The sequence below is a fragment of the Cetorhinus maximus genome, chromosome 6 (assembly GCF_964194155.1).
Source record: "Cetorhinus maximus chromosome 6, sCetMax3.hap1.1, whole genome shotgun sequence".
NCBI classification, from domain to species: domain Eukaryota; kingdom Metazoa; phylum Chordata; class Chondrichthyes; order Lamniformes; family Cetorhinidae; genus Cetorhinus; species Cetorhinus maximus.
Genome location: NC_135884.1, coordinates 95,499,514 through 95,515,392, shown reverse-complemented (window position 1 = coordinate 95,515,392; position 15,879 = coordinate 95,499,514). Strand labels below are relative to the sequence as shown.

The 15,879-nt window shown below is 39.1% G+C and overlaps 1 protein-coding gene across 1 annotated transcript in view; it reads right to left on the bottom strand.

Annotated features, from left to right (window-relative positions):
* Positions 1-4,220: 4,220 nt before the first annotated feature.
* znrf1 (zinc and ring finger 1) overlaps positions 4,221-15,879 on the bottom strand; it is a 260,146-nt gene continuing 248,487 nt past the window's right edge. The window contains exon 5 of the mRNA XM_078544110.1: positions 4,221-8,403. The gene's annotated coding sequence lies outside the window, so the exon portion shown is untranslated. The remainder of the gene's footprint in view (positions 8,404-15,879) is intronic.

Sequence of the window (15,879 nt, the reverse complement as noted above, 5' to 3'; positions counted from 1 at the left end):
ACTTGTAAGAATGAGAGTGACCCTGCTCCTCCCTACCCTATTCAGTTGAAACAATTGATCTACAAAAGCACAATTTGTCCCTTCATTATCTTATAGAGCTCTATCAAATCACCTGAGATAGCTCCCATAACTTTTTCTGCTCAGCCTTTTCACTCAGTCTGATAGGCCCATTTTTAAATGAGACAGAACCTGTTCTCTCCCAGTCTCCCTTACTCACCATCCGCAAATAACCACAGACCATGTCGTCCCCTCTTCTTCTCTACCTGGACAGGAAGTTGGTAGTTTTACCCATCTCCCTTCCCTGTCTGGGGTTTGGCCAATCAAACCAGCTACCACCCTCCCAGTGTTGGATTCCTGCCTGGTGAGCAGTTATTTCAACATTTCAGCTGTGAAAGATTGTTGGCTTGTGTTAATGACTTGTCTATGTCTTGATCAGATGAAGGTAGCAATTTCAATAGGCCCTGCTCTGGAATTTGACTGAAGGTCGAGCCTGAATGCTGCCATTGCCAGCTTTTAATGTGGACATGCACTGTGCCCAGAGCTGCAGCAAAAAACGAACATTTGGCAGGGTTTCTATATCCCCTGATTTTATATTTAAATATATTGTGCTCATCAGACCTGGCTTGGGGAAAATAAAAGGCAGATTTTTTTAAACTCCATATTCCCGAGGATTCACAATTTATGCATGCAAATGGGACATCAGTGCAAAAATTTTGAACATTGTTTTTGCACACATTAGCTAGTAATTTGAGCATTAAGTGCCTTTCAAACTAAAACTGACGAAGTTAAATCTCTAAATCAAATGCTTACATGCAGACACTGGATTATGTCAATTATTAAGGATGTTATGTTCTGTGGACCAGGCCATTCTTTAGTCAACCTTCTTTTATGAGCAGGCATTCAAGGCTGATATATTAAACTTCCATCTCTACTATTTTGAACTCTGGCCAGGAATGAAATAACATTGTTTAACTCCCTGCCTCTACATCTTAAGCCTTTATGATCTCAAGTTCAGATAGCCAAACCTCCAGATATTCCAAAGCAAACCAGGAAACAGTGTAAAGAAACATAAATAAACGAAGGACAGAATTTTACGGTCCTGCCAAAGTCAATGGACTTTTGAACAGCTCGCTCTGCAACGGGGCTATAAAAGGCTGCCCGTAAAGTGCAAAACAGACACAACACCCCATTGGAGGAGTTCATAACAGTCAGACACACCGCCCCATGTTACGGATTCATGACCCTCATACACATCACCCCAAACTCAATGATGAAAATAAAACTTAGAAATAAACTGGAGATAGGATTGTGGGAATGTCGTGTAGATTTTATTTTCCATAATTTTGAAATACATACTATACATCAACATACAGGATAGTCTGTTTAAAATGAGCCTTGTTTTTTTTGGTGTTAATCTCAGATCAACTTCTACTCAGTAAATTTAATATAAAAAGCATAATGTGCCTGTAAACATTTAACATTTTTCAAGAAACTGCATTACAAACAAATTCCATCTGTTCTCATTGGAACCTGGTGAAAGCCTGCTTACAGTGCATAGTGTAAAATACACTAGGACAGTTGAAAGATTATCCCCTTTAATTCAAGTCTTTAAAAAATTGACTTGTAAATTAATGACTTGCATCAATGATACAGTATTTCATCTTTGAAAAGTCTGATTTTGTTTAGCTGTGCTGTTTGTCTTTTCAAATACTGCTTTAAAGTCCAAGGATCCATGCCATAGTTTATTTATGCACTAGACTGAAAAAAAAAGCTAGGATTTACATTATAATCAGATGCAGACAATCACATCGGGTCATTCCTTCCAGCTCCCTATAGGAGTTCCATCCTTTTATGGCAATGTCAAGACAACTCATTACATAAGGCAACATCCCAGTCACAGAAATATTCAACACAGAAAGTAGAATATACACCATTTGTACTTTATTTTGTGATTCTGCCAAATAAAGGCCATCATGCACACTTTCTCTTTCTCCTCCCCCACCGCTCCTATACATGGCTCTGACCAAATAACTGGTGTCCCAACTGTGCCACCACAATGGACGATTTGGATTTATCTGGCAAATTCGCATCTATATTTACTGTAGCCATCAAGACAAGCTTTCTGAATGTACACAATGCCTATAAAAATTGATTAGATAATATCCTTTCATTTTCTTTACTGTGCACAATAACTGAAAGCCAACTAAATTTTGTCTGGAAAGTGGGCTGGGGAAAAGAGAGACAGAGGCTGAGGCTGTTTACAGCTGCACAATTCTACTATTATGGGGGTTATTAAAATATTAAAGCAACAGGATAGGAAGAAATTACAAGCTGCAAAAATAAAACTTACAACTAATATAAAAGCTAAGTTTTACTAGTAATATTGAGAGCAAGATTGTCTAAGGGAAATGTGGACCCATTAAAGATGGACACAGTTGGTACTGTAATCGACACTAAAGTAATGGCAGATTTATTAAATGAGTACTTTGTAAAGATTTTCACAACAGAGGAAGAGAATAAAATACCAGTGATAGAAAATAAACAAAAAATGAATCAGGAAAAGGATCTTATTGGATTCATTCAAGTAAAAATCAAAAAATGGAGAAAATAATGGGACTTAGGATACATAAACCTCCAGAACTTGATGGTTTCCATCCCAGGGTGTTAAATGTATTGTTGAGAGAATTACAGAAGTGTTAAGTCATAATCTTTCAAATCTCTCTTGTTTTGGTAATTATTTTCTTTTTGAAATATATTATATTGGAAATATGCTAATTGTAGTCCATTATTTAAGTGGAAGACAGAAACCAGGTAAACACAGGCCTGTCACTTAATGTTGGTTGCAGGCAAGTTACTAGGATCTGTCAATAGGGATACAATGACTAAGCAAATGAACACATATGAGCTGATCAGAAAGCTAAAATGGCTTTGTTAAGGACAAATCACATCTGACTAAGTTAGCTGAGGTTTATGAGAATGTCACTAATAAGGTAGATAAAGGAGAGTCTATGGATGTTATTCATAGACTTCCAGAAGGCGTTTTGATAAAACTTCCCCCCAAAAAAGCAAAACTAGAGTACACAGAATTGGAAGTAGCCTTTTAACATGTTGGAAATTGGTTGGGAGATAGTAAACAGAGAGTGGAGTAAGGGGTAGGTCTCAGAAAGGATGCGACAAGTGGTGATTCTCAAACTAATCAATCTATCCCTAATGATAGATTCAGCATCTGGGATCAGTTCTGCAGCCCCAAGTTTTCACCATACCTATTAATGACTTGAATGAAGGAATAGAGTTGTACGTCAAGTTGATAGATAACATTAAGTTAGGAGGGACAGCAACTCATTGAAATGGGACAAGGAAGTTAAAAAGGGACATAGTATGATTAAGGAAGCAGCCAGAAGTATGGAAAATGGAGTTCAATTTAGACAAGTGTGAAATCATTCATTTTGGGCCCGAGAACCATAAATTGTGGTATTTCAAGTTAAAGGGAGTTCAAGAACACAAATCATTAAAAGCTAGCAGATGGATACAAAATGCACTCAGGGGCTAATGAAATGTTTGCTTTTATCTCAAGTGGGTTGGAGTACAAGTAGAAGAATTTATTTTTCAGTTGTACACAGCCTTAGTCAGACCCCATCAGAGTTCTGCACTCATTTTTGAGTATCTCATTTAGCAATGATATAATGGCTTTAGAGGAGTTGCAACACAAATTCCTAGAGTGATAGCAGGGTTTAGAGGGTCAAATTATGACTGTGTGAACTTGGCTTGTATTTCCTTGAGCACAGAAGATTAAGCACTGATCTGATCGAGGTGCTTAAAAAATTAGAAACATCTGACAGTTTTTCCATATTTACTCTGTTTCCTCTGATAGGGGATATCAAAATCAATCTTAAAATTAGAGTGAGGTCATTCAGGATTTAAATCAGGAAGCACTTTTTCAAACTAAGGTTAGTAGGAATATGGAGCTCTCCCCCAAGCCCCTCCTCCCACAAAAGGCTGTTAACGCCTGAACCAAGAGAGATAGATTTTTGTTATGCAAGGATATCAAAGGAATTGGAGCAAAGGCAGGTATTTGGAATTGAGGTGCAGATCAGCCATGCTCTAACTGAATGGAGAAGGCTTGAGAATCTGAATTGTCTACTTTCTATCTTCCAATGGAATCAGCATTCAACAAAATGACTACAACAGAGATGAAAAGTTTACAGTACCTGTACTTTAAAAAAAATTGTTTTGAATTATAATGTATTAGTCTCCTGAGTGGAGGTCTTGTGGTGCAGTGGGTAGTATCCCTACTTCTGAACCAGAAGCTCTGGGTTCGAGTCCCAATCCAGGACTTGATGGCCATGGAAGCTGCATTCATAATGTGGCCAAACAGGCTGATTATCAACCTGCAAATTCTTCCTATATGTCTATGGCAGGCGATAAGAGTGGAGAGTCTCCCGGTCAGCCGCAACCATGTAGTAGCTGCATTGCAGCAACCTCCCCATGTTAAAAGACTCCACATGCAGGTTCTTGCTATGGGATGTACTCCTAGGCAAGCATCCTCCTCGCTTTGAGGGACCACGAGAGAGAGAGAGAGCCTCCTAAGTGCAATGCGTACAAGTAGTCTGGGCCATGGCTGCGATGTTCAGCTGTTAAAATGGAGCAGTATTTAAGAGACACAATTCCTTAAATCATTGCTCTTGTGCTCCCTGTGGAAAAGTGGTCAAAATCAATTGGAGGATATGGCACCTGAAGACACACATGTCAACATGAGTGTATAAATCACGTTGATAGAATAATGGCATGGGAAGCTAATAATCAGGATCTTACTTGCCCTGCAAATCAACAATCAGAGCTTCTCCATTTTTAAACTAACAAATGAGATATTGCAGAATTGTTTTGCAACCTCCATAGGCAAAGAAATTATGGGGAAAATAAATTGGACTGTATTGTAAAGTATTTTTTTGGGTAAATGTTTGAGCAACAATACATCTTAATTATTTAGGTACAAATTCTCCTTTCCCAATTTAGCTGCTCTTTCCTCTCCTCATGCCATGCACCATTCATCACTCCAGACTGACAAGAAAGTCAGTTGCTCCCAGGGCCTCTTGACTAAAGCAGCTGTTTAACTGTGAGAGTCATTGTGGCCTGCAATGGCTTACCTGATGAGCTTTACTTCCTGACTGAGGGGAAATGATCAATTCCTGCCCCAGTGAAAACAATCATCAAGGTCAATTGCATGAGAAATAACAGGCGCTATCCCACATCCTGTAGGACAGCACTTGGTGACTACCCTATCTAACAGTAATTTTAGTCAAAACAAAGAAAAAACAGGCACAACTGTGGAATCATGCAGCTTTAGGACAACTTCCTTTTTATTGCAGCCATTTGCAAAGGATCAACAAATGCTCTAATACCCTTAAATTCTTAATAAGGATTTGAGTAGGTGTTTCATACCAAAATGTTAATGTCAAAATGTTTTCAGATGCAGAAGAAGCAGCTGAGTATTTAAAATTTTCCTTTAATTTCCATTAAAAAATATATGCCTCAGGTTTTATGCAAGAATGTTGATGCTAGCTTCAATCTGCTTTTAAAAATATCTTTGTTGAATTGGGCTGCTTAATGCTGTGCCACTAGGTGGCATCCATGCTTGACACAAGCAGTCAAATACTGTACACAGCTGCAACTGGACTAGATACAAACTGGATGGTGCCATAAATCTCAGTTGTGCTGTTGAGAAGAGGAGACAGCAGTTAAACATTTGTTATAGGTTAGATGTTCAGCTATCGAGCAGAAATGGGACAGAATTTTATGAGAATGAGGAACAAAGAGTTGATGCAATTTTAATTTAGATCTTAGCTCCATATTTCCTTCACACACATTTGAAAGAAAAAGTATTTTTTTGAATTATTACTTGATATGGGATTTGTGAAGAAAGAAGAAAATATAGTTGCGCTGTTAATTCCCTCAGATTTATCAAAACTACCAAAAAACAGGCTGGAAACTAGTCAGCTCAATGAGAGCACCAAAAATGGTTTAAACTCAAGGCACTATGACAGGATAAATCAGAGTAAGTAATAATTACACAAGAGGCATTCAAAATTAAGTAAATAAGCTTAGACTTTGATATACTTTTTACAATGTTCACCTTGAAAAAAAGGACTGACCACCCAGGTGAGAATCTGTATCAGATTAAAGCAGTGCAAAAGCATCCAGTAAACTAAAAAAAATACATACATACACAGAAAACAAAAGTGCAATACTTTAAGTCATTATGAATGTGCTGTGTATCGTGCAACATCTTTAAACCAAAGTTAAGTTCTTTTAAAAAGAGTAAATTCTTGCTTCACTGTACCCAAAGTGTGAACATCTTTAAATCCTTAACAGATTACTTTACGAGGACCTTATCATTGTGACCTCTGGCCAAGTCATTTAAAGAATCAGAGCGCACAGTGAAACCATTACAAATGTAGAAGGGAAATGTAAAGCTGAGGCTAGAACCAAACGCACAGTAAAAACAGCAGCAACACAATCCTGCTATGTAAGTCAATTGCTGTACACATGGGAAAGCCCATAACCCACCACATCAAAACATTAATATCACAATGACTGTACACAGTTCCAGGAAGTGCCAGACCTACTCACATTTCTGGGAAAAGCACAATTTTCTCGCAGTAATATATCTTACGCTCAAACTCAATACCCGTCATGCAGTAACTTGAAGTACCCAAAACTGCTAGCAGCATGGTTTCAAATGGTTTTTTGACCACTAGTGCAATTTGTCTTGATTCCGAAATCCGCTAGCAAACACCATTTTTATTATAAATGCTGGTGTGCGTGGTCCACATTTTCCTTCTGAACACTCATTTTCCAGATGTAACTTTCATTCCTTGTAATCATCATCTCTGGTCTCAACACTAGTTTTTGTTTGGAAAAAAATTACCATTTAATTTACTAGTAAATGCTGCAACAGGGAATTAACTCCCTGATATTCTGACTGCCTGTGCCTAGCAAATTCAGGTTCCTCCCAATGTTTGTGGGGATCAGTGTACTGGCTCTGCTTGGGAGTTCTGGATGACCAGAGAGCGCAGGGCTATGAATCCTAGTTTAAGTTACTCCTGTCAACTTGCAGTCGCTGTAAACACATTACTGAATAGTAGCAATAGTCCATAGCTCTGACAAACATTGTAAAGCCCTTGCTGCTATAAACTGGCCTTCCAATGTAATTGTAGTCCCTAAAGAAAGTGGAAAACTACCCACATCTGGGTCATGTGCAGGTCCATTGCATTTCCTGAGACTTACTAGAAGCCTACTTCAACCAAAGTAGTAAAAAAATCTTTACACCATGCTGTAATTTTTCGTGTGTGAAGATGTTTGTCAAAATAAAATTAGAAAAGGGAAATCTTAGCTCCGTTTCGGTTTATCTGGCACAAATTAATGTAAATGCTCATTCAATAGTTTATTGAACATCGTGAAGGTACACCATATCAAAACACCTTGACAAACAAAAGGGAGCATCTTTCTCCAGCTGTTATAAATACACCAGCCTGAACATTCAGGCTACATAACAAGCTGAAGTAAAATTGATATCTTTAACAGCAGGACAGATTCACTAGTCTCTAGAGGAAATTGCAGCCATAAAAATTCCACAAGGGCCTTGGGTGGATGGCAAAAAAAGAGATTTTAACTGTCTCTTTAGGATGCCTGTGTCATTTTGCAGCGCTGAGCTGACGAGCTCGAGAAGACAGAATTCCAGGTTTAAATGTTAGTGCAGAGAGAGCTTCTGGCAGAAAATTGTCGACAAGGAACAGATCCTTTCGGTACAAGAGGGAGGTCTGTTTTTGTGTTAAATTTTTGGCAACATCTGTCACAAAGTGGGATGGAAAAAACCAGGAGAGTGCTTGTGTCTGTACACATATCAGCAAGAACACGCTGGCTACACTGGACACTGTGTAAACACATCATGGACACAACTACAAGCCCACGGACACTCAATGCTTTACATTCTGGCATTTTCAGAACTTGGTCAACATACGTGAATTCCACTCTCTTTTGCTTTTATAACCTGTTCTGGTTGACACCTTGAAATCACATCCCAGAGACAAGACTTTTCCACAGCACTCTCAAACCCAAAAAGCAATCGTGCTCTGTTTGGCTAGTCCTTTTCCCCTTTTTTCCTGTACAGTCTTTTCAAATAGAATCAGTCGTTCCATTATTCTGGGGCTGATGTGATCGATCTACCAGTTGGTGATCTTCCCATACTTCCTTCTTTATCCAAGTTTGGGATGCAGAAATTTCATTTGGTGCTTTTTGTTTCTCTTGTTCCAAAACTGGTTGCTGGAATTCAGTTTAAGGGTAAACTTCGAGTGTATCAGATTCTTAACCTCCAGGTAAGGGCTTAGCCAAAGTGAGCAAAGTGCCCTGTAGGAAAAAAACAGAAAGTCAAAGTTTGTTACTTACTACTCAGAAACTGTGACCTCCATAAAACTAATAAACACGCTTCCTCTCAGGGATATTTTGCTGCTCGTTTTCTCTAAAGTGGTTAAAAACTACAATTCAAAATACATTTCCTTTAACAAATTATAATTTTACCTACCTGTTGCTTAATTCAAAACTAGTTTGAGAATATTAGAACAGGTTTTAAAGGCACAGTAACACAGGAGATTGTTGTGCCTTTAGTCAATATATTGGCCCAGATTCTCCTGCAACTACAAGACTGATGACGTGGACAGCAAACTTGGCTGTTAAGTTTTCAAATCTCATTGCAGATAGTGTACTCTTTATTTTGATGTTCCAGTTGGATAATGGGAGGTCTTTTGGCACAATGGTAGCATTGCTACCTCTGGGCCAGAAGCTCCGAGTTCAAGTCCCACATCAGGACTTGATAACCATGGAACATGCATGCATAATGTGGCCAAACAGGTCGATTGTCAGCCCGTAAATCCTTCCAATACGCCAGATGGCAGGCTGTAAAGAGGGGGAGAGTTTCCTGGTCAGCCATACTGCAAAAGGCATTGGCAAACCACTGCAGTACTTTGCCAAGCATAATCGTGGAACAATCCAATGGAAACCCATGGTCGCCAACACCCTTTTAGGAGGATGACTTGGATAAAACTGCAGTGAGCATACCGGCAAATTAGAAGGGGTGAATCGAATGACCAATGTAAAAATGCATTGTGATCATATGAGGCTGCTCAGTCTTCCAGTCCACCTCTTAGCTGAGACTAGATGTTCATCTGAATACACTAAAATATATATATTGTTGTCTCCAACACAGAGAATAAGTAAAATAACCTAAATTTACACCCATCCTGAAAAAACAATTCATTTTTTGTCACCAGCAATATGGTGCCAGCACGCACCACCATTGTAGTCTAGGTAGAACTGTTTATTTCCAACACAAAATGTAAGATGGACAAAGATAAATGATTACAAAAAATTACAGTTGGAATGACAAAGTTAGGAATAAGATTTTCGGTGTACCCAAAGATTGCAACTAATTCATCACAATGTACTGATTCATATGATTTTACTTGCAATTTTCTTGGCACTCAATTTAAAGCATCATGTTTCCAGATTCCAAAATTATTCTACTAAAGATTAGATTGACCTTTTCATATTTCGTTGCAATCTCCTCAATGTTCCCTTATCAATGGCTACTCTCTTTCCATTTTAAGTAGATTAAAGCTTCTCTTTGACCCTCATCAAACAACGAACGTGCTCTTGAAAGCCTGATCATAGGTTCATAGAATGATTACGCACAGGAGGCTGTTTATCCGTCATGCCCATGCTGGCTCTCTGCAAGAGCAATTCAGGTAGTTCCACTATCCCGCCCTTTCCCTGTAGCCCTGCAAATTTTCTCTCTTCAGGTGCTTATCCAATTCCCTTTTGAAAGCCACAATTGAATCTGCTCCATTATACTCTCAGGCAGTGCATTTCAGATGTTGCTTCTTCTTGCTCAGTTAGTAACAACAGGTCAATGTATTTTTGGATTTTGTGTGGAGATATCAGCAAATATTTTTATCAGTTCCACCAAGTTGAGAGGATGGAAACCGAAGCAATAAATCACACCCAGGGCATGGCCACTCTGGGCCAGGTTTTACTGTAAGCGGCGGATGAAGACCACCATTACATTTACTAAGGATTTTCTATGAGCTTTTTAATGGCAAGTTCCTTCAAACAGTGAAGCCTCTCATATTAACTTGTTTTTCTCCTTTATGTACTGTCTGACATACTCTGCATTTTCTTTTGCAAATTTAAAAAAAATTGGTAACAGTCTTTTCATGCTTAACTGACTGTAAATTTTATGTTTAGTAATGTAAATTAACTATGGATAATTAATAACTACTTACCAACCACTTGACAGACAGGACTTATTTAGGAAAAGTTGCATGAGTGCTGCAATGTTTCTCATTTTTCAATAGTTTCATTTTGAGTGCACAGGAAAAATATTTTCGGTGTCTTACATTTGTAGAGCACTCCTCTTAGAAGAATGTCTCTTGACAGAGGGAGAGGTAGATACTGCACAGAAAATTAAGGAATATAAGGGAGTAACATTTGAAGAGAAGGCACGTTAGAAAAAAAGAATATCAAGAAGATTTTTGAAGAAGACAAGCTGAAGAAGCTTTGAAAGACAATTGCAATGGGCAGAGATATAGTGGCTGACAGATAGACCTGAGGAAGGGGCAGAGTGAGTGGGAAGCAACTAACAGACCCAGAGGAATGGAGAGTATGGGTCAGCATGAGATTTGCCAGATAGGGTGAGCCACGAGGGGATTTAAAAATCAGAAATGAATCCAAGTTTATTGGAGCCCAAGGAGCTTGATGAGGCAGAATAATAGGGGTATATGGGAATAAGTTCAAAACTGTAGGGGATCGGAAAAATATTTTGTTAAAAGATTTAAATCACAATCTAAGGAAGTACAGAATGAGGCTCATTAATTTCCCGTAGTCAACTCTCCCCAAAGTTAACTACATTCAAAAATCAGAAGTAGTACACATTTGTAATGTTGAGGTTTCTTTGTAAAGTGAGATTTCTCTCTACAAAGTTGACAGAATAGTTGCTGACCCACTCTCAGATGTCAAATCATGTACATGGAAGGACAAGAGTGACTATTCCAATGTTTGTGTATCACCCACTCACAAACTAGCTGTTATCAGATGGCAGCATTTAACTTCAAGCGGCAGTATGTAGAGGACACTACATTCAAACCCATAAGTGAGACTCTGCCCTCACCAGAAGCAGCGCATTCAACCTGCTGTGGCAGCATACCGTGCTAGATTCTTTTCAATTAGCCAGGTTTGGAAGAAACAGTGAAGAATCCTTTCAAAACGGCCAGCAAAAGCGAAGGAGAAATAAACGGGGATACAAAAGACAATCGTATGGGAGGATATAACTCAACATTTATAGATGTGCTAAATACTGCAGTTCTGTAATCACCCATGTACTTTTAATCAATTGATACTGGTTTCCTATTCGCAATTCACAAAGAGATCCATCCAGATGCAATGCAGACAGCATTTACGCCAAGTAGATAATCTGCTTTTGCAGAATTCTGACCAGGTAGGAATGGACTGTGAGCCAATTTATTCTACAATATATAAATTGTAGCTAACTCACATTAGAGTCTTCTTAATTAACAATACAGAAAATGTTATTTCATGCTATGTGTACCACTGTTCCCTCTAAGCTGTGTGGCAAGAAGGTTCCCACACAAACTACACACAAGTTGGCTTTTTAAAGTTACTGTGCGCGCAGCTGCGCAAAATTTTTAAAGGGCCTGCTCACTTAAACAAATTGGCCACGCACTACAAAAAAATTAGGAGATAAGTTACCATGTGCATCTCTTTTGTCCCTCATTATATAATATAGTGCAAGCTGACACTAGTGTGAGCTGTGCAAGCAATTAATAGTACCAAGCAATCAATAAAGCAGGCCAGTAACTGACTGACCCCACTGAATTCTGCACATAGTCTTCTGAGTTTCAAATGCTGCAGCAAACATTCAGGGCTTTGATGATTCATTGCAATTTGTTTAATCAAGTGTTACATTGATTTACAGCACACATTCATGAGGCAAAACTAATTTCTCTGCTGATAAAAATGGTAGAAATAGATACTTAAGGCATTATGAATCACCAAAAGTACTCGAAGCCAAGACCCATCGCAATAATATTGCAAAAAAAATCCGTTTAGATATACTTAGAAGTCAGATATCCCTTTAGGCCCCCTCTGCCCCTGTCCCACCCCCAGCTTTTGATCATCTTATTTACTGTCAGGATACAAACCAGAGCTTGTTTTGTTTTAGTGTCATAATAGAGTTATTAGACTATATCTAACACAACAGGAGTAACTTTAACCATAAAGTTGGGTGGGATGTTAAAAGTTTCAAACCTCCAACCTGCCTACTTCCAGTTTTAATGGAAGTGGGACAGGGGCAGGATGTATCTTCTTCCAGCCCACCATCAGATCCATTCACCCCCATGCCGGGATAAAGGAGGGGGCCTCCCCTCATTTCAAATGTAATTCCAAATCGTATGTACACAAAATAGTCATGGGCCAGAATTTTACATTCAGCGTGTGGGCACATGCCCGACATGCACGAGTGTACTATGATGCACGATGACGTCAGGCATGTGTCCCGATGTCATCGCGCACTCATGCGACATTTCGTTCGGTGGGCGCACGGAGTCAGCTGCGTGCCTGCCAATAATCGAGAGGCCTATTAAGGCCATTAACAAGCTAACTAACTTGAAATTCACGCTGCCTGTCCAACCTAATATTTGGCGGGCAAGCGAAAAGGCCAAGCAGCCTTTACATTTTTTAAGAAATCTCATCCATGAGCGGGATGAGGTTTCCTAAAGCTAATACAAATTAAATAAAAACTTTACTTTGAAATTAAAAACAGAGTCACATGAGGGGACATGTTTCATTAAATTTTTGTTTTAATTTTTTAAAAAAGTGCTTCAATCTCCCTGAGGCAGCTCTGTGCCTTAATTGGTCCGCCTGCATGAAATCGCGGTGTGGAGCTGATCGCGGATGCGGTTGGCTTTCCGACCGCCCCCGCCAAGCCCGCCCGATGAGGGAAAAATTCTGGCCATGATGTATCAAAAGAAAGTGGGCCAGATTTTGCTCTTGTGCCATCACACATTACACTTTCCCACAGACTTTCTTTGGGACTTTGCACTGGAAGGTACTGTGATTTAGAGAGCCAAAACAGCACAGCATTCTTTACAGGGAATTTGGAAATTGTATGATCATGGCAGAAAAATGAGCAGCGTGGAGTCTGAACCAGGAAGTGTCAGTTGGAATATCGAATTCAATGTCAAATCAGGTAAAGAAATCAAAATAGGGAGGTGAAAAGAAAGATTGGTTTAAGAGAGAGGGAGATAAAGGAGACAGAAAGAAAATGTAAAACTTCATTTAATTTTAAAAGATAACCAAAAATTAAAATGTGAAGAAATGAGAGTCCACACATTTAACAGTTAATTTTCAGTGTCAGAGAGGTTGTAAGTAAGACACATCATTAAAGATTCACATATTGGAATAGACAACTCCAATTTTTTATTGGGTCCCATAAGTACAGTAATGTCATATAGTTGCAAGTATTTCAATACGGAGTCTCTCAGCGAGATACCTTTCATATCCTTCTGGAAGAGTAGGGCGACTTGGACAACAACTTCCCAATTTTTGCATTTAACTGCATTTTGTGGTCACTGGAAGTTTCTGCCCAATTTACCACAAAATCCAGGCCAATAAATAGAATTTTTAAAAAGTAAAAGGTGGGATTTACAGCTGCAATACATGTTCATATACCTCCTTCCACGCTGTTATCCAAGGTGCCAAGCACTTCTATGTAAGGCAGTAATTCACATCTACTTCTTCTAATTTAGTATATTGTATTTGCTATTCATGATGCATTCACTTGGACAGATTAGGTTACCACTTTGCTGAACATCTTTGTTCTGACCGCAACTGCAACTTCCATGTGTCTCACCACATTAACTCTCCTAGTTATTCTCACTCTGACCTCTCTACCTTTGGTCTCCTGCACTGCTCCAACAAAGCTCAATGCAAACTTCAAGAACAATAGCTCATCTTTCTTCTAGGCAATCTCAGACTTCTCATTTCAGCACAGACTTCATTAACTTCAGATTTTCGCTGTATTCATTATTTTCTTCACAGCAGTGAGTGAGAGTCTGTCACTGACCAGGGAAAAGGCGATGAAATAAACTGATGTCTGGGTTGGAGGCCCTTCATTAGGGCATAGTGCAAATGGGAGTCTGAGTCCATGGTGTGGCTTTGTATTTTTTCTCATCTCGTCACTGGTGAATCTATTTCATTGCTTGCATTTTTAAGTCATATCTACTGCACTTGCAGCTTGATTTTGTATATTTTTTCTTATTTTCTCACTTCTCTTGTGTGTTTCCACCCAGCCCCCACCGACAATTTATAAAGTGTGTTGTCCTTCTTACAGCTCTGCATCATTTCATTGATGGTCTTTTGTATCATTTGAATTTTTGTATTCAGACAACAGCAGATTCATTTAGCTCAATCCCTTCCAACTGTACCAAAGTGCCCATCCAACTTGCAGTCTTCAGTGCCGGCATAGTGCACGCAACTAACTGGCCATTTTTATTTACAGATGCTGCTGGCCTGTTGAGTATTTCCCGCATTCTTGGATATTGTTTCAGATTTCCACCGTTTGTAACGTTTACTTTTTTGTTCTGTATCTACATTATTTGCTCTGATCCCTGTTGAATACCCGATGGGTCAGCTCCATGTGAAATGCGCTATACTGGACTCAGAATACACTACATCTTCTGTTAACAGAATGAAAGCTAGCAAGATAATCGGGTCTTTTCTACAACTAGACTCTGAAGTACAGTACAGAAGACCTCCTTGTGCTTCTGTTCCAAAATGGGAAGGTGGGCTTTGCACTTGCAGCGATACAGCCTGTGCAATAAGATGCAAAGTCATCTCTCGGAGGCTGTTTACAAGACTCTTGATACAAGCCAGCACTAAACTGCATTTTTGATATTAGGCTACTGAAAACCACAGTGCCAACATTTAATGTGTAGCACAACAACCACTGGAGGCATGGGGCATTCGTTAAGTTGGCTGTCCAATAGATCTTAGAAGTGAAAAAATGAGGCATGTGTTATCTAGTCACTGTGCTTGCCCCATTTTCACTGCAAGACTCAAGCACTTATTACAACAAATGGTTAAGAGATTACATGTTTCAGTTTACATAAGGTATGTTGCCTTCTAAATGTTTTAAGTCCGTTGCAATATTCTGCACTTTGAGCACACTTTCTCAGACTGAAGTTGTTAAACTGAATTGTAATCGTTGATTAATGCAATGCCCTTTTCACTGCCATTTTATGGCCCTTTCATACTACAGGGTTGTCTCTCACAGTAGAATTCAATGACATTAAACCAATTTTGTGTGGCAACACATCATAAACATGTAAAACAAATGCCATTTAAATTGAGGTCATTGAGGTAATAAGATTTGTGTAAGTCCACAGCCAGACATACTGCATATCTTCTCACCTTATACCTTATCTTCTCACTAGCATGTTATATCGGTACTGTGTATAATACTTTTCTCTTGATGGTAACACACCTTTAGGCATTTTCACTTGTGCAAAACTGGTAGTGCCACATGGCTGACTGTAGACTAAATGCAAAAGAGTAATGACGTGCCGAGACTGGCTATGGGGGAACTTATTTTTGGCAAATTGTCTGGCAGCCCAGGCATTTTTATATTTGTCTTAAAGCCTCTACAAATCCCATGGTGACACTAGCTCAATATGAGAGAACACACCTTTCAGGTACTGACATGGTCATTTAGAAGCTAAGGGTCCATAGCAGTGCTTACCCACAAGAAGTTGT